The following is a 23,860-nucleotide window of genomic DNA, read 5'->3' as shown; positions in this document are numbered from 1 at the left end:
TGCTCTCTTGCGAGTCTTGGCTGCGGTGCTGGCGTTGTTGTTCTTTTTCTGCTTCAGACAGTCACTGATGAAGTCATTGAATCTGATACGGTTGTTGGTACCCACATGCTTCATCATTTTTGGATTGAGTCCCCTCATGAAACTGGCTATTCTCTTAGCATCGGTGTCAACCATGTCGGGAGCATAACGACACAAGTTGTTGAATGCATGCAAATATTGCGTCACGGTCTTGGTGCCCTGATTTAACGCCAAGAACTCTCCCAACTTCATCTCGGTCAGCCCGGGTGGAATATAAACTCCATAGAAGGCCTCAGCGAACTCTCTCCACGAAATCTGAGCATTTGGAGGGAAGGTGGTGCGATGGTGCTTCCACCACATTCCCGCTGGTCCTTGCAACTGATGTGCAGCATACTCCGTTTTCAACACCTCAGTCATCCTCAACACACGAAATTTATCTTCTATAGTGTTGATCCATTCCTCAGCATCGAGTGGATCTATTGCTTCCTTGAATATTGGCGGCCTGGTGTCCATAAAATCTTTGAAGCTGCTATATTGGTTCACTCCAATGCCACCACCCTGATTGTTACCGCGCTGAACGTTGTTGGCGATGGTGCGTAGAAAATCCTCCATGTTCTTCTAGGATTGTTCCGCATTGCACTGACTCTCGAGCAACTATGCGAGGAACATCTCTGGGGTAAACGGGGGAGGAGGTGGCAAATGCGGTTCATGGGGAGGCTCATTGTTGTTGCCGTGGTTTCCACCACCACCACCGGTCCCCGCACCGTTAGCACCGGTCTCAGCGGCCTCATACGTGGTACAGCGAGTGTTTAGCATCTGCATATTTCAGCAACAAATAATGATTGAGTGAAGCTGTAATAATTGTGAGTGAAGGAAAAATTATGCCGTACTGAATTTACTGGAGAGAATAAATTCATACAATAAAATAGAGGCACAACAATCGCATCCCAATTAAAACAACATCACTTAATCAAATTACTTCAACAGCAAACATCGCGTCCATACAACCAAATTTCCAGCATACATACACTGGATTTTTATGCGTTTAGATATCGCATTCTTAATCAAGTTCCAACCACATGCCAAGTCTCATAAGTTCGAAGCAAAAACACATTAGGTTACATGCCAACAAAAGAAAGGTCATCGCGACAGGACCTAGATACTAGCGCAAGGCAACTAGCCTACTCCTCGGGGCCATCGTCAGGATCGGAGACGTCACCATCGCCCCCAGGTGAAACTACAGGCTCGTCCTCATTGTCGTCGTCGATGTCCATGCCAGCGGCGTCTGGTGGAGCATATGGGCCAACCCCATTGTAGAGCGCGTGAAACTCCTCGTGCAGGTTGCTGTTGTACTCCTCTAGCTCATTGACCCTCTGCAGCAGAAGGTCCCTCTCGTCCCAGGCTTCATTCCTTTCCTAAACCAACTGTCCAATCATGCGGTCTGCATTGTTGTTGGCTTGAGTCAACGTATGCACCCGCTGCATAGCTCTATCACCTCTCTCAACCGTCTGGTCTCGCTGTAAGTTCATATCAGCCAACTGCTCCTGCAAACTAGCTATAGCACGTGCCTGTCTCTTCTTCTGCTTTCTCCCCTTGAGCTTATCCTGACCACGCAAGCCAGTCAAAGTCCAGTAGGTACTCTCAAGACCCTCATACGCTCTGATGGTGGCGAACATAGCACTCATAGCCTGATTGTCGCTAGCCTATCCCTTAGCTGGACCTCTGACCAAGGCACTTCCCTGGGGCTGAACCCAAATAGCATCACGAGGATCATCCCTAGGAAAGGTGCCAGCTAGAGCTGCTGCAAGCTCACTAGGAAATCTGCTCATGATATCCCTGATGACACGGAAAGTTGCTCCCTCTGCACCCTCAGCAGGAGTGCGACCCTCAAACTCCAAGTGCCAACCATCCCAATCTGGAGCATCACCGAGAGTAGGAACCGTGATCTCTACCACTGCAAGTCCATCCTCTACTAACTGGCTCTCATTCCAAGAGTACACTGGCTCTTGACCCTCTGGGTACCCCCACATCATGGAGCACTCTCCAAAGCAAGGTCGGCATGCCAAACTCGCTCAAGAAGGTGTCCGTGGTGCGGTGCTCCCTTAGGGCCAACGGACGTCGAGGTGCTCTTCCTCCGGTGGACTTACGGGTGGTCTGCTTCGTGCGGGCCATCTGTAGCAAAAGTTCTTTTATTACCCCGTGGAAACATATTTTAGGTGATACAACTTTTATCAAAATGAGATAATCAATTTATAAGGGAAGGAATGCATGACATGAATGAAATGCACAAGTAATATGATGTATGTACGTGCCATACGTTCTCACAAACTTATGAAATAAATAATTTCTAGCGATGAATTCGGTGGTATACAAACGATCTCTCAATTACGTAGCTAATATGTTCTACATGATAGCGTTGTTATGTACCTACAGAAGATTCATTTCAGCCCAATTCCCAATGAATGCATAAAAGCAGTAAATTTTATCTACACGCTCTACACAAATCCCCAGATACGTGTACAACGGTAGTAACTACCCGAACCATCGCCCTATTGACAGCATCGCCTCAACAGACGGAAGACCCACACATGAGGTACCTTTGTAAAACATGCGTAGAACATGTAATTACTCCAACATCATATAAACATTCACCCTAGATCGGCGGTGTATCCGATCATGCTCTCACAACTCACACTTACCGAGGCATAGAGGCAATTGATCCATAGATTACCACTCAAACAAGTGGCACTCATACAATAGCACGCCGTATGAGCGACGAAAGAGAAATATGATGCAAGAACCCCAAGTCAGTACTTAATTAAGCCACCTAAAGTCCTTAACTGGGCATAAAGGATATGACCGCTGGCACACTTTTTAGTTTGGAAATCACATTTTTCAAATGCCTTTTTATTTTAAATACACTTGTGAACAGTAACATGCTAAACCATGCTCTGATGCCAGCTATAACAGAACCGACCAATTATACGAGATTAAGTAAGAAAATCATCCGCCAGAGCAGACGATTTAGCAAACTTAAGCCCATATAACCCGGTAGTCCGTGAAATCACGAAGGATTTCAAACCAACTTACATCCCAGCCAAGATCATAATAAGTTTAGCGGTCACCATCACATATTACATAAAAGTTCGCGTCTCAGATACATCAGAGTTTAAACATAGTTATTACAAAACGAGTTCAGATAAAAATAGCGGAAGCCATTTGTTCAAAACCACACACACTCACACGGTGTTCAAATACAGTGCCAGCTAATGATCATCTCCAACAAAAGCATCAGACGAGACATAAGGAATGACCATGCCCATGGTCCTAAGCATCACCCATCGCAGGATAAAGGCAGTTGATACAGTAGCCGTAATACATCTGCCCATCTGTAACAAGTGGGAATAAAACCCTGAGTACGAGAAGGTACTTAGCTAGACTTACTCGACATAACCGAAAATAAGTGACACCAAGGATTATGAAGGCTTTATAGTAGGGTAGCTGACTCATTTGCAAAAAGAAGCATTTTTAGCATTTCAAGAACCTTTCTAAAAGCATTATTGCCAAATTAACTATTTATAACCTATCGACTAGATTTGCACCTACACTAGAGCAACCAGGTGATTAAGCCAATAATGATAACCAATGATCATTAAACAACTTCCATAATGTCATATTCATTATAACTGTCCAAGTGTTCCATCAACATTACTACGATGAAGTCACTCAAGTCAAGTGCTCACTATCCAAGAGCGATGGCAATTCGAATCGATTCCTAACCAGCTGGTGATTTATTCCTTACACAAACCTCACTCACCCGCTAAAGTGAGGTATTGATCACCGGGTCAACTATCCAGGAATCTCGAGTTTGCTAGGAACCACATGTACCCGGGGGCCGACCGACTGCACTTTGGTCTTATCATCTCGCCCCTCGTGTCCTACCACACCTGCTTCGGCACAGTGCGCTGTGAGCAATCTACTTGGCCCAAATAATCTCCCAGCTTCACAGTTGGAAGGTACTTTATCTGGCCAGCTAAATGTAAGGCATGCGTTCAACATGACTCGAGGCCCAACAACAGTCGGTCCTTAATCGACACAGACGGAAAGCACTACAGTTCAAAACTCTGTAAGTCTCCGTCCGGTCTCAACTTCATTTAACACTTAGTTATACCATGACTTCATAGTCATCCAAACAGATCTAGGTAACCACCTATAGCTCGCAGGTGATAGGAAATCACTCGACTTCTACTGGTCTAAGCCAGCTAAGCATTGACTCGACTGCGGATACCAGGGTAACAAGGATATAGTATAACAAAGGTAGACAAGGTATAATGCAGCAATAGTTGCAAACAACTCTTGAACGTAATGCATCAATTAAAGTAAAGCATTTAATTAATAATTGCAAACCAGGGGGGATGCTCCGGGGCTTGCCTCTCTCAAAGGAGCTCGGGCGGTGATCGAGGCACTCCGGAAGTTCCTCAACGTCCTCCTCGTCGGCTTCGGGCACTTCCTGCGGCTGCACCTCGAGCTGCTCCTCGGGCTCCTTGGGTATGAGGACTGGGTTCTCGGTTTGTGATCCTGTATGATGCAATGTGCGTAAGTGCTTATGCCATCGGTGCATTGGATGAGATGAATACAATGGATATGCTTGAATGCAAGGTAGTCAACATCATCCAAGAACATATACTTCAAGCACATGTCATCTACTGCATTCTCTTCTACTACTAATATGCTAAGTCAACACATCTCATTAAATGCTTCAAAGATACACCAAAGCTTCACTAATTTCTTAATCACACATAAAGCAACACTTGATTAAACCCTAATTAATAATAGGTTTGAATAGTAACATCTATTTTTATTGCTTAGAAAAATCTTAGAAAATTACCATAGTACAGTACTACCCTAAGTAGTCTACCATCAGATTTTCATGGTATTTGAATGAGTGGATTAGCCTACACAAAAATAACAAGCTATGGCATGATTTTGAACATGAAAATACTTTGTACTGTGAAAAGTGTCAAACAACAGAGGAAATATTTTTCCTATGTTCTACCTAGCAAATAATCACTGTACAAAAATTATCATATGCATGTTTTATACAAATTTTGCTCTCTAGCAAAAATAACAAAAATCAGCCATTAAAGGCACTTGAACTACACCTCATACTTTTTCTATAGCACATGCATGACACATATTTTTCCTAGGAAGTACATTACATAAGAAGATTAACAAACTTGGAATCATATTTTTTTGAAGCCTATAGGTTTTTCTACACATTTTTCAAGTTATCAGCAATATCAAGGATTAAATAAAGCTCTACAGAAAAGTATCTCAAAAATGACATGCAATATTTTTTATCATGTAGATCTGGTGACAAGGAACCTAGCAAAATTTGTTTCAACAGATTTGGAGCAAATTTGAGTATACAAACATTTTCCAAATCATTTCTCTTTCCAAATAATAAAAAGAAAAACTGAAAACAAAAACTTCCTATTACTACTGGGCCGGCCCGTGGGAACCAACTGGCCCATGGCCACTTTCGGCCTGTGCAGTCCGAGCGAAGGGGAAGGGCGGCCTGGCTCGGGGCTTCGGCCCACGGCCACTTGGCCTAGCTCGGCCGAGGCGAAGGGGTCACGCCCCGCCGGTGCTCCGGACGACATGGTGGCGCGGCATGCTCGCGTGCGGGCACCTCCTGGCCATAGCAAGGCATGGGGGGGTGGCACAAGATGCGCAAGGGCAAGGTGGGCACGGTGCGCGCGGAAGGAGGAAGATAGGAAGGTAGAGCCGGGCTGTCCGCGCGGGCACGAGCTCCGGCGAGCTCGGCCATGGCGGTGCGGAGACAAAAACCGACCACAACCGCCTCTCACCTCGATGACGGCAGCCGAACGTAGGCACAAATGATGGAGCTTGACGAGGTGGAGCTGTGGACTAGTAGTAGGCGGTGGAGGTGCGGTGGAGCTCGCGCGAGGCGGCGGCGGAGGTGGTGCGGTGCTCAGCGGCGCTGTGCTCTGCCACGGCGAGAGGAGGGGCGAGCACGGGAGAGCGAGAGAGCGGGTGGGAGTGAGTGGAGAGGAGCACAGCGCGGTCAGCAAAAGAAGGCATGCGCGTGGAGGTGTAGTCCGGCCGTGGCTACCGCGTGGTGGGCGTCGCCGGCGCATGGTCGCCACGCGGCGATCGCGTTCTGACGCGGTCGGGACGCGGCGTGGGCGAACGGCGCGGCGCAGCGCGGAGGCAGGCCAGACGCGCGCGGGGCTAGGCTGGGCCGAGGCGAGGTGGGCTGGCACAGGCGCGGGAGGTTCGCTGCGCCGGCTTCGGCCGTGGGCCGAGAAACGGGGCGACGGCCCGCGAAAGGAGAAAACATTTTTCTAAATTTCTATTTTTAATAAATTTTCAAATATCAGTTTTCAAATATCATTTTGAGCAAGAAAATGACATCTTTTGAAAATGGCCCAAAAATAAAAGTTGCTTAGAATTTAATCCTCTACAACTTTGCTTTTATGTCCAAAGTCCAATTCTTGCTAGATTTTGAATTATAAATTTTAAGTCAATTTTAACTCAAAACCCTAATTTTGGAGAATTATTTTTAAAGCAAAATTTGGTAATAATTTAAATACAAACTTTGCTCCAAAAATTGTGCTAAATAATTCTAGATGATTTAAAATCATAGCCAGACATGTTTTACTAATCTAGCAAGCATAATTTGGGCAAAAACAACTCCAAACAAGTGTATGCAACATTCATGTTTCACGAGCATGTTCGTATGTTTCGAAGCAGTGTTTCAGTTATTATTTACATGATTAGGCATGTATGATTAGGATGCTTGATGATGCATAATGTGCATGATTTGTAGTGCCTAAATGCTGGCATAACACCGGGGTGTTACAGGCTATACCCCTAAAAAAGGCAATGCAGCCTTTGCTCCTCATAAGACTAGCTTTGTGAAGAACAATGGTCGGTTTTGCACTAGTTGCAAGCAAGTTGGTCATGTAGAGCAAAAGTGCATGAACAAGAAGTCATAAGCTAATGTATCCTCCATTAAGCTTGATTCTTTCTATGTGCTTACCATGGGTGCAAATGGTGTAAAGACTAAGTTCATTGGTGCACCATGGATGGGCTCAAAAAAGAAAGTTATTTGGGTACCAAAGAGCTTAGTGACTAACCTTCAAAGACCCAAGCAAGTTTGGGTACCTAAAAAGAAATTGATCTTCTTTTGTAGGTCAATTATAAAGTCGGAGGAATGCATTAGGTTCTTGATAGTGGGTACACTCAACATATGACCGGTGATGCAAGAATGTTCAACTCAATCAACACTAATGGCAATGATGGTAATGATAGTATCACATTTGGTGACAATGGCAAAGGCAAGGTTAAAGGGTTTGGTAAGATTGCAATATCCAATGATATGAGCATATCCAATATGTTGCTAGTTGAGAGCTTGAACTTCAATTTGCTATCTGCGGCTCAATTATGTGATCTTGGATTCAAATGCATATATTTGGGGTAGATGATGTAGAGATCATAAGTGTATATGGCTCTAACTTGATCTTCAAAGGCTTTAGATATGAGAATCTATACTTGGTTGATTTCAATGCTAGTAAAGTTCAATTGTCAACATGCTTGTTCACTAAGTCTAGTATGAGTTGGTTATGGCATAGAAGGCTTGGTCATGTTGGAATGAAACAATTGAATAGATTGGTTAAGTATGACTTGGTTAGAGGCTTGAAAGATGTTGTGTTTGAGAAGAATAAGCTTTGTAGCTCTTGTCAAGCCGGCAAACAAGTTGGAAACATCCATCCTAAGAAAAGCATGATGAGCACTAGTAAAGCATTTGAGTTGTTGCACATGGAATTATTTGGGTCAACACAATACACTAGCATCGGTGGTAACAAATATGGCTTTGTGATAGTAGATGACTACACTAGATACATATGGTTATTCTTTCTAGTGGACAAGAGTGATGTGTTTGCAATATTCAAATCATTTGTCAAGGGCATTCACAATAACTTTGAAACAACCATTAAGAGAGTTAGAAGTGACAATGGTAGTGAGTTCAAGAACATAAGAATTGATGAGTTGTGTGATGAATTTGGAATTAGACATCAATTCTCGGCCAAATACACTCCACAATCAAATGACCTTGTTGAGAGGAAGAATAGAACCTTGATTGATATGACAAGATCAATGTTGAGTGAGTACAATATGAGTCAATCTTTTTGGGCCGAAGCTATCAACATGACTTATATTGTCACCCATTGAAAGAAAAGACACCTTATGAGCTCTTGAATGATAGAAAGCCCAATATTGCATATTTTTGGCCAATTAGCGCGTGAACCTCCAAGTGAGTGAATCGCCACAACGAGGACTAGCTTGCCGGCAAGCAAGTGAACCTCGGTAAAAAATCTTGTGTCACCTTGTCCGAGGATTTCTTTGGTTATCTTATGATTGATTGATTGGCTCCATCTTGTGATTGGCTCATACCTCGATACATCGGTATAATCATCGTCATCCTTTCTTGTATTACATTCCTAGTGTGTAAGCTAAGCTCTTTAGTGTAATTAGTTTTGAGAGCTAGCTTGTGTTGGGACTAGTGGTTAGTGAGGCTCTTTAGTTAGTCTTTGAGAGCTCACTAACTTAGTGTAGAGACATAGCCATTGTGTGGATAGAGACTATAGAAATTAGAATTATGGTAGGTGACTTGCATTTTTAGTAGGCTAGCGCTACACTCGCTTCGCCTTTTATTTGACTAACCATATTGCTTAAGTGTTGTTGTAGAAATTTTAATAGGCTATTTCCCCCCCTCTAGCTATTAGAACCTTTCAGTAGTGACATAAGCTTTTGTGGAACCCTTAAATTGTTCCTTAACTTTGCTGTCTTAGATTGTTGGATTGCTCTAATTGTTTCTTTCTAAAATGGAGGCTTTTATCACCATAAGGCACTCTCTTGACTCATCATCATAAGCCTTTTTCATACTAGCATAGTTATGTGCATTTGCTTTAGGTTAGGCTCCTCATGTTGGAGAGAATAATCAATATTCATCAATGCCAACAAGATCTCAATTTTCTCTTTCCAAGAGGTATAGTTGCTCCCATCCAGGGGCTCAACACCATTTAGCATCCTAGGAATGTCGGATGCATTGACAACTTCATTATTAAATATGAAAAATTAGTAAATAACAACAATAAGAATGCACGTGGAATTAACATGGTCTGATTAATAAGATGTTCCTTATTCTTAAATCTAATGTTCAATCTACATCACCTTTGTGTAGAAAAAAGAGTAGAACACTAAATTTTATGATAAATGCTTATGAATCAACAATGGTCAGAAAAATAAACACAAGCCTTGTTTATTAACTTCAGCTTAAATTCTCAAATTAAATCTTCTTATTGGTTCCAATTTAATCATAGAATTTGTAGCGGAAAACATCTCATAATTATTAGACAATTTGAACTTCCTAAAACAGTGCAAGATATAAACTTAATATAACAAGCAATAAATGCAGAGAAACTAAAATGCCCATAACTATGACCTACTGCAGGAACAACTTAAGAAATTGTTTGAGCAATCTATTAAACTTAAAACTGTGCTTAAAATTCAAAAAAAGAAATAAAAAGCACTATAATACATAATATAAACTATAACTTAATTCGGCTGAAAGCAAAATTTACAATAATACTCTGTGCCCCCAAAATGGCCTTTTGGCCTGCTTAGCACTTGGCAAATTCCACATGGGCTTTAGCTTCTCCAACCTGGGCCTGGGCCACGCATTCGTGCTGGGCTTGGCTCGATTTGAGCCACTAGATCTGATTCATCAGCCACGGTTGGGCCTAGGACTCGTAGAGTTGGTCCTAAAGTTCCATCATGCCATTTGGTTGCTACAACAACATTCATATTAGCTGAAAATTAGTCAAAAATTAATTCTTGGAGTAGATCTTGGATTTATAAAACTGCTATGAATACTTCAGTTTGAAAACTAGCAAGAGACTGGAAAAGAAGATTTTAAATTATATTTCCAATAATAAATGGTTTCTACTTTCTAGCAATTAGTATATTTCTAACAGAATCTGGCTAAATGTGCTCCACAGCCAAACATATAAAGGAAGAGCCGAAGAGCTATAGTCTGTCTCATAGTTCAAACATATGAAGTCGAGATCATGAAACAGCATGACATAACAAAGTTAGGACAAAAAAGAAATTACATATATTGTTACCCAGCAGAGGCGAGCCATCTTTTCCCATGCAGAGCCGCTTTTGCACTGTCTCCAACTCAGCATTGCAGCCATCGACAAGCAAATACAGCAATGAGGGGGGCACATCTGGAACTGGAAGTGACTTAGGACAAGCTGCATCAGAAAGCAAATACACCGATGCTTGGTGGCAGACTGGCAATGACTCCAAGTTATCCGCTTTCCATATCCTCAGGTATCCTCTTCCTCTCCCTGTTGTTCACCAGATACATGTCTGGAGAAGGCGGACTCACAACTTGCAATCTTTACAAGATCAAAGATGTATTTTCTAATCAACATAGAAATGATACAAAGGACATCTGCTACAAGAAAAACTTGCAGCAAAACACGTACCAAATTCCAGCAGGTCCGTTATTGCCACAAAATGATTACATAATGTACACCCGGTCCAGCTTGCGAAGGCAGTTTAGGTCTCTTTAGTGAAGATATATCATAACTTTTTCTGGGTCCAACGTGGAAATTTTGTAACTCTTGAAGGCATGTTAATCTACCAACAAGGAAGCAGCAATTAAAGAAGGATACATAGCGCAAGCAGCCAAGTTTTCCAATACCCTTCAGTTCCTCTGGTCCTAGAACCTCCTTCAGTTTCTTCAGTGTTATGTCAGTAGTATAAAACTCGCTTGCAATTAAAAATTGAAGCTGGTAAAGCTTAGACAAACCTAACACCTTCTTTCTCAAAATGAAAGGCAACGATATACAACAAAGATGCTCCCTACTACGAACTTGAATAGGGGAATCAAACTCCTTGACCTTTAAAAAAATCAAACTCCTTGATTCCAGGTAAACTCAATAGGCATACGACCTTAAAGCCTTTTAACACTTCCCTAATCGCAGCTGAAACAATTGTGCTGACTACATTGTTATCACCTCCAAGGATGAGGCTTCACAGATTCTTCAGACCAGAAATTTTCTTCTACATGGGTATAGACAGAGTGCCAAGCTCAGAAATCCATAGATGCTGACTGTACTTATGATATTTGTGTGATAATGATCTTTTATTCTCACACATTCGCCCAAAGAAGCAAAGCATGCCAATTCATGCAACAAATTATGCATCACATAATATTGTTCAGAATCAGTTTCCTTGAAATCAAAGAATGATTTTCTTGTCAGTTCAACCAAGTACTCTTCTCCAACATCCTCTGGACTTTGATTGTATACGCCATTTGCATGATCAATCCTGAACCAACCCACATTTTAACTAGTTCATCTTTCACATACCCATAGCCTGGCGGAAATATGCTGCAATATCTAAAGCAAGTTTACAAATGTAGAGGCAAATGATGGTAATTCAATCTAAGAGCTGTAACAATGTCATCTGTACTTCCCGTGAAATGCCGCATGTCCTCGCACAAGAACTGGTTCCAGTATTCAGGTGTCATATTGTCTCTCAAATGCCCAGCAACTACTTTTGTCAATAAGGGACAACCCTCTCATTTTCTTTACTATCTGTTCACCGGTCAAGAGGAACTCTGCACATCCTTCAAGAGCCATGCCAGCAAATGTGTGCCTTTTGAATAGAACCAAACTGTTGTCTTCATCTAACCCATTCAATTTCTGGTTCACAACCAACTGTGCTCTATCCATGTCAGCTACCGACTGCATTCGGGTTGTCAGCAAAATCTTGCTTCCTTTTTGCCCAGTTTGCAGAGGAGTCATTAATTTCTCCCATTCATTTCTTCTGCCATCCTCCCAGACATCATCCAAAACAAGCAAAAACTCCTTACAACTGAGTTTCTGTATGAGAATCCTCTGCAGTGTCAGTGGGATTCTTCTTGTCAATTGATTCTAGGATCATTCTAATTACTGTGGCTGCATCAAAATTATTAGACACCCATACCCAAATGCTCAAATCAAAGCATTTTACAACATCTGCGTCGTTGCAGACAAGTTGGGCAGGTGTAGTCTTACCCATGCCACCAACTCCAACTATCGAAAATATAGACAAGTGATTCGCAAAGACAATCTTGGCATCCTCTTTGATTTGGTCAGGCTGTGTCAACCAACTCACAATTTCTTTCTTCTCCTCATGTTGACCAAAGACTTCAGCAGCAACCATGGCACTGGATGTCTCCCTGTGTCTTGACAAAATGGGGGATTTGTACCGCATGACCCACCTTATCTTGCAGACCTTGAGGTCGCGCCTCACCCTCCATCGCGGTACTCCAGCTCATCGATGGCGTCCTCTGCTCCTCGACAACCGACCGGAAACGCCAGAACCAGGCATCAAGAGCAACATTCTGCTCCTTGATCTGCTGGTGGTCAATGGCATTGAACATGGCTTGTATTTCTGGCATCCGCACCAGCAGCCTGGCCTTAACAACCTCCATACCATCAGCCTTGAAACACTCCTTCAGGTAGGAGAAAGCCTTGTTGGTCAGAAAGGATATGGCTGGACTTGCAACGGACTTGTGTGGAAAGAAGAAGGCCGCAGTAGCAACCATGGTTGTCCGAGGTGTATACACAAGTCGCAAGGCAATACGCAGAAAAAGAAAGCACTACAGATGAAGAGAGGAAGTGGAAGGACAGTGCCGACGATCGGCAGACAGCAGGAGTGTGGATAAAGGAGGCTAAGGCAAGCCAAAAAGTTGTGCCCGGCGCCAGCAGGAGTGGAGTAGGAGCAAGGGAGTGGCGAGTTCCCACGGTCGGTAGGTGCAACATTCTTTACTTGAGTAGAAGTTCGAGTCTTCAGTTTATTGTTTAAAACTGACTTGTTTATTTCGTCTGTTTTTAAGTTGGGACTATGTGTATGCTTTGTCAGACCTCAACCACGGCAATGTATGCCGGCGGCGAGAGCTAGAGCTCTGTGAAGAACAGGCTCAACACAACACAACACACACACAAACACGATCACTTGGACTCGAGTAGTTTTGGTGCTGCGAACAACTAGCAGCTTTTCTGTTGTTTCTACTCCTTTTATTCTCTGATGAATACAAAGAGCAGAAGCTCTCGGCGGACAGCCGCACATTGCGCACGAACACGTCCATCCCCACGTTCACAATGACGCACTCTCAGCCAGTCGCTCCAGAGTCATGCGCGAGCTAGTCTCGCCATGCTCTCCTACGTGCACGGTCACCACAAGTCGGCACTCGTGCACATGCATTGCTAAGAATAGAAACATGCAAAGTATCCTATGAGCAAGACTTACTAACATATTTATTACTTAATTTATGATTTACGAATTTCAAAAAAAATTTTATTCTATTGGATTGGATTTGTTCGAGAATTCAAAGAATTACAACAAAATCTTTAGAAATCACATTTTTAGTTAGGAACTTCTATGGATTTTATTCTTCTTCTTTTCTTGGGATCCAAAATAGAAGAATAAAAGAATAGGTATAAGAATTAAGTTAAGTCGATCCAAAAAGGAAAGCTGTGGGAACGACAAAACCTATGACTACATAGGATTTTTTTGGAAAGAATCCTAACACTTCATTGGGTGGGATGGCGGAACAAACCAAAAAAATTGCTTTATTTGATAAGGTTCTAAATTAACAAATAAGACAGGAAAGAGTAAATATTCGCCCGCGAAATCCTTATTGGATTAGAATACTTTACCACGATTCAATAAGAATAAAAAAAAGGAGATTCAAAAAAAGGAAGGATTACATTTTATATAAATATTGAATTTTGATATATTCTAGATCTTCTTTCTTGACTATATATTTATTTTTCTTTTTTAAGAAAGTCAAAATAAAAAAAAACCTAACTTTTTCTATTATATATTGATGTGTACCTATCTATAATATTTTTGAATATTATGGAATTAGAGAAATGAAATTCGCACGCTTTCTCATTTCATTCGCGAGGAGCTGGATGAGAAGGCGCAGCTCACAGAACTGTTGCGGCGCCAATGCCTTCGTCAGAATGTCTGCAAGCTCTTCAGTTGTCCTGACAGACTTTAGCTTCACCCTGTTCTCCTCGACACATTCCCATATATAATGATATCTCACATCTATGTGTTTACTGCGGTCATGGAAAACTGGATTCTTACTCAGCTGAATTGCAGACTCGCTGACAATCTTCAGTGTGATGGTCCTGTTCTTCTCACCTCTGAATTCAGCAAGAAGTCGAGCCAACCAAACACCCTGGCAGGCTGCAGTAGTGGCGGCAATGTATTCAGCTTCGCAGGAAGATAAGGCCACCACTTTTTGCTTCTGTGACTGCCATGTGATGATGCTGGAGCCGAGGAAGAAGAGGACGCCTGTGGTGCTCTTCCTTATATCAACATCACCGGCCAAGTCACTGTCACGCTGTAGCTAGTGAGCTGTGCCTCCTTCTTCCTCTGGTAGTGGCAGCCAAAGTGCAGGGTTCCAGCAATATACCTCAACACCCTCTTCACGGCCACCATGTGCTCTGTAGTCGGGTTCTCCATGAACCGACTGATGTACCCCACCGAGCAGATTTTTTTTTAATTTTAACACTTTTTGTAAACTAATTTTAAATCCAACACTGTTTTTTTTTCAAAACTAACACTTTTGGTTACGCATATTGTCTTGGCGCGGCGAAACGCCTGTGCCGCGCCATGCATGGCGGCGCGGCAGGAGGATGACGTGGCGATGACCGGGGTTACTGACCGGTGACGTGGCAGGGTCTGCCGCGCCACCGATCTTGGCGAGGTAGTGCCGTGCCATCCCTAATGGCGCGACAGTCCCAGGTAAATATCGCCCACGAGCCACCCTCCCTTTGTCTGCCTGCCTGCCGCCGTGCCCGCCCGCCCGCCTGCCCGCCGCCGCGCAGCGCCCCGCTGGCAGCGCTCGCCGCCCCGTCGCCCGGCCGCCCGCGCTGGCCGAGCCCGCCCACTCCCGCCGCGCAGCACCCGCGCCGGCCGTGCTACGATCGCCGGCGCGTCACGGCCGTCGGCCGCCCGCTCCTATCAGGTAGCTCCCTCTCTCGATTTCATGTTATTATGATTGTTGTTTTAGTTATGGTTAGTGATTTAGGATAGTTAGGTTAGTGAATTTGTTTATTTAGGTAGGTAGTTTTTAGGGTTTAGGTTGTGTGTTGTAGTATAGTTAAGGTTTGGTTAGGTAGTTAGGGTTTAGGTCACTATTAGTTAGGATTTTGGGTTTAGGGATTGATTAGGTATTTATTATTTAGTTAGTTTATAGTAGTAAAGGTTGTCTGTATAGATACTAGTTTTCAAGTGTCGGTACTTAGTAGTGCGTGATACGGTGATTTGGATGACTTGATGAAGTTTTGTCAAATGTTTATTTTTCTAGTGAAGTTGTTTAATATGTCTGTTAATGTTACTTTGAATATATACATGTGCTTTCATATTGTGTTCGTATTGCATAACAAGTAGTTCAAATTTTGCAATGCTACATAATGTTAATTTGAATATTGTTAATTTAAATACTCTAACCCTTTGTTTATCAATTTGTAATAGGATGGCCCCTCCCACGCAGCATCCGTTGTATTCCCTTCTTGAGGTGGAACACGGCAACCGGCACCGAGCACACATCTTGAGTGACATCAACGCAGAGGTGGCCTTGCCTCCTTTGAGGCTCCACACGCACACCAGGGCGCACCAGTGGGACAAGCGTTACGCGCCATGCATACGGCATGCCGGCATCCTCGAGCTTGTCCGTGTTGTCAACTACGGTCTTTCGCCCCTTGACCCAACACTACTTACTACAGCTGTAGATAGGTGCGAGTGTCTTCTTTGTACGTAAACATTCTTATAACAAAATTGAGGCAACTAACAGTCGTTCTATTCTTATAACAGGTGGAGGCCTGAGACCCACACATTCCACCTACCTTGCGGCGAGATGACCTTGACCATACAAGACGTGAAGGCTATCTTTGGCCTTCGGTTAGGGGGACTTCAGTGACAGGTATAGTTGACAACGATCACTGGAGGGAGCTGGTGGCTCAATTCACTGGCCTTCTTCCACCGGACGACAAGGTTTCCAAGAAAAATAAGTGAGCAATTCAAGCCTATTTAATACTTGCATTGCTTTCCTGCAGCCATCGGGTCTTATTTTCTTTGGTGAATTTCAGGAAAAGTTCTGATGTTTCATCGTCCTGGATCACAGAGCGCTTTGATTACTTAGACCCACAGGCTGATGAGACTCAGATCGATAGGTTCGCTAGAGTGTGGCTCTAGCACTTCCTTGGTGCTTTCCTCTTCCTAGACGCCTCGGGCAACACCATCAGCTGGATCTTTCTTGACATACTACGCTAGCCGTGGGAGAACATAGCAGCGTACAGCTAGGGCAGCGCAGTCCTGGCATGGATGTATCGACAGCTATGCGTTGCCTACCGTCGCACTTTAGGGTATGCGAACCTTGGGGGTTGCTCCTACCTACTCCAGGTTTGGTGTTGGGAACAATGGCCTATTGGGAGGCCCCTTAATACTGGTTTACCGGTAAGTACTTCGGTTCACTATATTCTTCGAGACAGTTACATATGATTAAATTATTAATGACTAATTCATTATCGTGTTCAATGCAGCATTGGAACGGGCAGGATACACTCCCTACAGCTCTGTATATCTAGACAGAAGCAGAGTTAGTTAGAGGGAATGCGAGGCGCAAGTACAGGGAGTACACGGACGGTCTCGATGTTCTGACACAGCACCAGGTTACGCTCTCTTTACTATCATACATGTGTCTTGTTCGATGTACACTATATCACAACCTAACTCAATTACAAAATGTTCAAGTGCATTGGTGTCCTTGGGATGCTCTGGAGCTCGAGTACTATCTCAGTCCTGTCACTAGGGATGAGTCAGACGAGTATCGCTGCAACGTCCCTCTTATTTTCTTCCACGTGGTCGAGATTCACTTGCCCATAAGGGTTTGCAGGCAGTTTGGAAGAATGATAGGTTACCCACCACCGCTTTACTCCACTAACCAAGAATTGCACGGGTGCGTTATCGATTAATAACAAAGCTACAATTCAGATGTGTGTGTGGTACAACTAACATCATTTTGTTGTAGGTATGACCGCAGAAAGAGGTACAAGACTAAGGATTGACATGTGACACACAACGCGTACATCCACTTGTGGCAGAACAGGGAACGACAACCGATCCATGCGGGCCCCCCACATGACCAGCACACCTTCGACGAGTACCTATGGTGGCTTCATAGGTCTACGGGGACACATATCAAGCCCCCATACACCAAGGAGGCGATTGACGAGGACTTAGAGGAAGATGTGATTGAAGATGTGTACGACGTTGCCATTAGGGATGACACACAACTACAGAGAGCCCCGCTTGAAAGATACATGGTAAGATACTTGAATGGTACAATTTGTTATCCATTTGGTATTAAGTATGTGTACTAAAACTATCCAACCACATCTCTGTACCTAGGCGACACAATTGTCAAGGATGTCCAACGAAGAAGCGTTCCAGCTTCACGAGTCTAGAGGGCAGGGGTCAGGCGTTCTCGAGACTTTTGTGGAGGTAAACATAAACTTGTTCGTTCCGAAAATGTTTCTTTAGTGTATATGCGTTTGGGAAATGCACTAACTTTAATGTCTATTTATGCAGAAGGTGAAGCAGAGCTGCAGGAAGCTAGCTCAGAAGCTGAGCTGTGTGGACACTCCTTGGGTGGAACCGGCAGTCCCGGCGTGGTCGGGTGGCACGTCTTCTGGCTCTTTGAGGACACCAGTCGGCTCTTCTCAGACAGGTGCCACTTCCGCAGTACGTACACCACCACATCATAGCGCTGGGAAGGACCCTGCAAACGAGGACGACGACGACGACGATGACCCCCTAGGCTTCCGTAGATAGCACCACCAGTGGGACGATTGGCCGTAGGACGAGATCGGCATGTCTCAGCTAGGCGGTGCCCCGCTTGGTACCCAAGGAGCCTCACAGGTAGTAACAAATGTAGTTTCTTTAAATACGTAGGCTCCATGAACTAACGATCATAAAGATTATAAGTAATCGTGCATATCATATACTTACAGCGTACGAGCCGTATGCACCGGCAACGCGACCACACCGACATTGGCTACACTCCCAATGTGTTGCCAACAAATCTGAAGAGACAGAGGCGTCCGAGGGATCCTTACACTCCTGGGTCTTAGTTTGTTAGGACGAACGAATATTGTCGTCTGAAACTTGCAGGCTTAGTTTGTTATGTTATGTCGAACTTATGTCGAACCAATGAAAATGTTATGTGGCAGCTTGTCAACTTGCGCACGGACTTCATTTATTTGCTTCATATTTGTTTCAATGCGTCGCGGTAGCACTGCCGGCGAGATTAACTAGCAACTAGTTCGGGAACCAATAGTCCCGGCGTATCTCACCGCCGGTGGCCGGCGTCTTGACCCCGATCCTCCCGAGCTTGGTCATAGCCACCATGAAATCGCCGAAGAAGGCACCCTGGTTGGACGCGTAGTAGTCGACCATGCTACGCGACTTCATGTCGGACTAGAGCACCTGCTTAGAGCCCACCGGCGAGGGGTCGAGGAAGGTGAAGGCGTTGGGGTCGGAGCTGCAGGTGTCGTTCAACTACGACGCGAAGCCGTGGTCTATGGTCACGTCGCTGCCGATCCTCACTGACAGCAGCCGATCTTCTGTCTGCGTCCAGGTCTTGCCGTGCCTTGGGACTTGGCACGGCAGTGCCGCGCCGTGGTCTATTGCGCGTCTGACCCTGCCACGTCACCGGTCAGCAGCCCCGATCGTCGCCACGTCATCCCCCCGCCGCGCCACCATGCATGGCATAGCACAGGCGTTTCGCCGCGCCATGGCAATAGGCACGGCCAAAAGTGTTAGTTTAAAAAAAACAAACAGTGTTAGATTTAAAATTAGTTTACAAAAAGTGTTAAAAATAAAAAAAATCACCGAGAATGGCAGGTCCGGTCTTGAGTCCACCAGATAGCGAAGGGAACCCACAATGCTCCTATACTTTGTGGCATCAACAACGGGAGCAGAGCTGGACTTATTGAGCTTGAGCCTGGACTCCGTGGGGGTGTGACTTGGATTGCATCCAGTCAGGCCTGCGCCTTCTAGAATTTTTGCAGCATAGGCGCTCTGGCAAATGGTGATGCCACTCCCCATCTGTGTCACCTCCAGACCAAGGTAGTAGCGCAGGAGGCCGAGGTCAGTCATCTTGAATGTCGCCTTCATCTCCTCCTTGAAGGTGCTGATGCCGCTTGAATCTCCTCTGGTAATCACCAGGTCATCCACATAGACACCCACGATGAGTCGGTGTGCGCCCACACCACGGAGGTAGACAGCGTGCTCCGACGTGCTACGCCAGAACCCCAGCTTGAGCAGGGACTCGTAGAGCTTAGAGTACCATGCTTGTGGGGCTTGACGGAGTCTATAGAGGGCTTTGATCAAGTGAAGCACCTTCTTCTCTTGTCCCTTCATCACAAACCCCGGCGGCTGCTCGACGTAGACATCTTCCAGGAGCTCCCCATTCAGGAAAGCGGATTTGATGTCCATGTGATGGACAGTCCACCCTTCGCTTGCAGCGAGCGCAAGCAGCAGCCTTACGGACTCCAGGCGTGCCACCGGGGCGAACACTTCGTCGAAGTCGATGCCCTGCCTTTGCGACAAGCCTGGCCTTGAACTTGGTGACGAACCCAGCTTCATCCCGCTTGGTCTTGTAAACTCACTTGAGGCCGATCGGACGCACTCCTGGTGGTGGATCAATGACAATCCAAGTGTAGAACGCCTCAATGGAGGTGAACTCATCGATTGAGTTCATGTCACCACCTGGTGCCGATGCGTCACAACAGCTGGACGCGGACCACCACGACGACGTTCCACCTCGGTACCGCGGCGTCGACAACATCTTGGGGCCGGCCACACCACCAAGGCTGGCTGCACGGGAGCTGGAGGAGCAGCTGCTGCTGGTAAGCGAAGCCGAGCCGGCGTCGTTCGAGGAGGCCCTGAAGCACGAGAACTGGCGCCACGCCATGCTCGATGAGTTCACCTCCATTGAGGCGAACGACACTTGGAGGGTCATTGATCCACCACCAGGAGTGCGTCCGATCGGCCTCAAGTGGGTTTACAAGACCAAGCGGGATGAAGCTGGGTTCGTCACCAAGTTCAAGGCCAGGCTTGTCGCAAAGGGATACGTCCAACGGTAGGGCATCGACTTCGATGAAGTGTTCGCCCCGGTGGCACGCCAGGAGTCCGTAAGGCTGCTGCTGACGCTCGCTGCAAGCAAAGGGTGAGGTCTGACATGCTTTGGTTCAACAGTTCAGAAGTAATGGCATTAATGTTGTCCATGCCTGATGCTTTTGGCAAGTAGCAGTGTTGGTGTCTTGTGCTATTTTGCAAGATTGGCACTAACTATCTTTTTTTTCTTCTCGAATACGCAAAAGGTTTGCGTATCATTTGTATTAAGAAGAAATAGAGTTTACACACCGCTGCCTTTAGGCGCACTAGATTGGCACTAACTATCACATGAAGGAAACAAAAAGGACAGGCCAAACCAAGGTTTTCAATTTCGGTATTGCAAAAATTTCGACCACCACCGAAACTACTGAATTTCATGAAATTCGGCCGAAATGTTGGCGAATTTTTTTAAGAGACTAGCACATGAAGTATGCTTTTTTAAAAAAAAAACATTTAAATCTAAACAAATATTAGTATGATTTATGACTACACATCTATTGAATACAAAAATATGTAATATAAACAATAAAAAATTGAGTCTAAAGTTATATAACACATGTATTAGTGTATTACAAAATTTCGGATTTTTCTTTCGGCCACCACCGAAATTACCGAATTTCACGAAATTTCGCCGAATTTTTGAACCCTGGGCCAAACAGGCAAGGATAAATGTTGCTAATATCATGTCATCAAGAAAACGAATCTTGTTAAATCTCTGTTTTTACCAGTTGTAGATTGTAACTGGTAAGGAGCGCTCATTGGTAAGGCATTTTTCTAAACATGCGCAGACACTGCAGTTTGTGCCTGTCGACGAACTTAATGAGATGAGACATCGACTCGTTGCAAGAACAACAAGAGGCCAAACCCCGCGCTCTATTGTCTACATGAACAGGAATCTTACGTGATTGCGCAGCGCCCGTGTAATCGGCGAGGACGCTGGATCGCTGGCTCGGGGCCTTCCGTTCCCGTAGCGCCAATACGTCGAACAACTAGCGCCCGCCCGCCTGGTAGCAGGAGCACCCTCTCCTGCGCTCGCAAGTTGCGGGAAGGAGGAGCGATGCACGTCTCTATAGAAAGGATCGCGGAGAGGGAGAACGCGGTGCAGACGGTATAGCCGGAAGACGATGACCTCCGCCGGCACTGGATGCGGACGCCGGCCGGAGTCGTATTCTCCGGAGAAGGTGATCGTGGCTACGTGGTTGGTCGTTACTGGTGACTGGTGAGAGACGACAGTGGACGAGGCCCGCAATTGTAAGCCCAAGCCCCCACAGCGTTGTTATTCCTCTTTTCGTGGCCCAGCCTAGCTCAGCCGGGCCCTTAGGTTGATTCTCGGGCCCAAATCCCACTTTGATCATTGGACTCACACCTTCAAATGCACAAGTGTAGCAGGCTCCATTGTTATGGCCCATCATAGAGGCCGATGAATATATATGTTGATATTTTTCCCTTTACTAAAAAAATGATATTTTCCTAAAAACAGTACTATGATATTTGGGCACGAAAACCATTTTACAAGTAAATCTTTAGTCGGACGTGTCAGCTCGAATTACATATTTTGGGCGGCTGATCAACCAGTGATCTAGGATTATGCATGTGAATTGAAAGGGTTATTATTTGTACAAGGATAGTTTGATTTTGGAAAAGGACCGAATTGTTCCTCTAAATTTGACACATGTCCATATAACCCCATAAAATAACTTTGGCTTGATTATATTTATCATAATAAAAGCGTGGCTTGAGTAATTTAGATGTATACTAGCAAAAATGCCCGTGTGTTGTAACTGGACGCATGATTTATTATATGATTCTCAGACATCACTATCCATGTTTATCGAATTTATTAATTGGGCTTAATCTAACCTTAAGTGAATCAAATGAATTTTAAGACCCGCCGCTCTCGGATTGCATGTTTGGTTGGTGGAGATGCACGAAGAAAAGAGGCGAGTTTGTCCACTCATAATCAGGAGAACAAATGATTCAAGCTTGTGTGGTTATTCATTTCCTATAAATCAAAGGAATCAATGTTATCAAGAGAGAAACATATCAGGAAACTGGCAAAAAAGTATAAACAAACTAATTTAGTCATGCATCCAAATATTTGAATTTTAATTATTTGGTACCTGCATTTTTTGGTTTTTAATTAAAAATGATGTATCTGTGCAAGCGAAAAGATATACTAAGATAAACCTACAATATAGAGAAAAGGCATTGTTGTTGCCTCAAGCACAATAATCTACAATTTGCTCACAAAAATCAAACATTAAATCTTTTTGGAAATGTTTTTGTACTTAAAACTGATTTGTATTGTTATCTAAAGTAATTATAAAATTAGTAGTTTTTTTAAATGAAATACTTAGAACATTCTTTTGAAGTAGTCTTTAATCTACTGAGGGTTTATTTTTAGTTCACTATAGATGGCAGAGATAGTTGGCTAGTTCTATCAGACTCAGAGAATAGCTTAGTACGTGCATATAGAATAAAGGTAGGGGCTAGATGAGAAATGGGCAAGCACTATGCTGCGCATCCGGTCCACGAGCCGTGGACCAGCGGCGGGATGAGGGTGCAGTCCAGCACGGACCGTGTCCACCGCGAAGGGTTATGAGTTCTTTTAATCGTGGCCATAGATCTGAGGATGGACGACTAAGGATGCCTTTATTTATATCTATATTTAAATGATATATCTTGATTTATTTTTTCTAAAGGAAAACAGACTTATTTAGGTGTGATGTAGGCATGATGTCATCGAGCTAATAAGGAGCATTGGAGCAAGGCACACACGGGGCTGCTTGCTTCGCTTGCTCTCGCGTTGTCGATGCGGTATATCTTGATTTATTTTTCTAAAGGAAAATAGACTTATTTAGGTGTGACATAAACATGATGTCATCAAGCTAATAAGGAGCAAGGGGCACACGGAGCTGCTTGCTTCGCTTGTTCTCGCGTTGTCTGTAGCACCCGGTTTTAAGAATAAAACCAGATACATATTATATGTGAGTCTAGGAAGTCAAATCTCATATATAGCTACAAATAAATGTAATATCAATAGACAATACTTAATATATAACATACTTAGTATAAAGGACATAACCTTAGGTAGCAAACAGCGGAAAGACAACTTCGATCTTTGGGTAAAGATTCCAATTCCACAGGGACAACTAACTGGTTGATCACAAGCCTAATTCCTCCAAACTCTAGTAATCTGGTACTCATTCAAGATTTTACCAAAGATTTAAAAAGTAAAGCAAGCGTAAGTATATGTCGTCCTCAACAAATATAACATGGGGTTTATAAGGCTTAAAAGGTTGACACTGGTTTAACTACGATTAGCTTTTAATTATCACAATTTTAGCATAGGAGTAGCAACAAGTTTATCACAAGCCCATATAAACACATGATCAGGTAAACATAAATAATGAATAACATAAACGGTAATCATTAGTGATTATTTTCATCATCAGTATCATCCATATTCATTATCTATTCCGTAAGGGTCCAAGGCTGC

General features: G+C 44.2%; 1 pseudogene; it reads right to left on the bottom strand.

Moving 5' to 3' along the window:
- Positions 1–10,854: 10,854 nt before the first annotated feature.
- Positions 10,855–13,255, bottom strand: LOC136543614 (putative disease resistance protein RGA4; annotated as a pseudogene).
- Between the last annotated feature and the right edge of the window lie 10,605 nt (positions 13,256–23,860).

Source organism: Miscanthus floridulus, chromosome 3, assembly GCF_019320115.1.
Source record: "Miscanthus floridulus cultivar M001 chromosome 3, ASM1932011v1, whole genome shotgun sequence".
Lineage (NCBI taxonomy): Eukaryota > Viridiplantae > Streptophyta > Magnoliopsida > Poales > Poaceae > Miscanthus > Miscanthus floridulus.
Note: the sequence above shows the minus strand (reverse complement) of the source record. Positions and strands in the feature narration are given on the sequence as shown.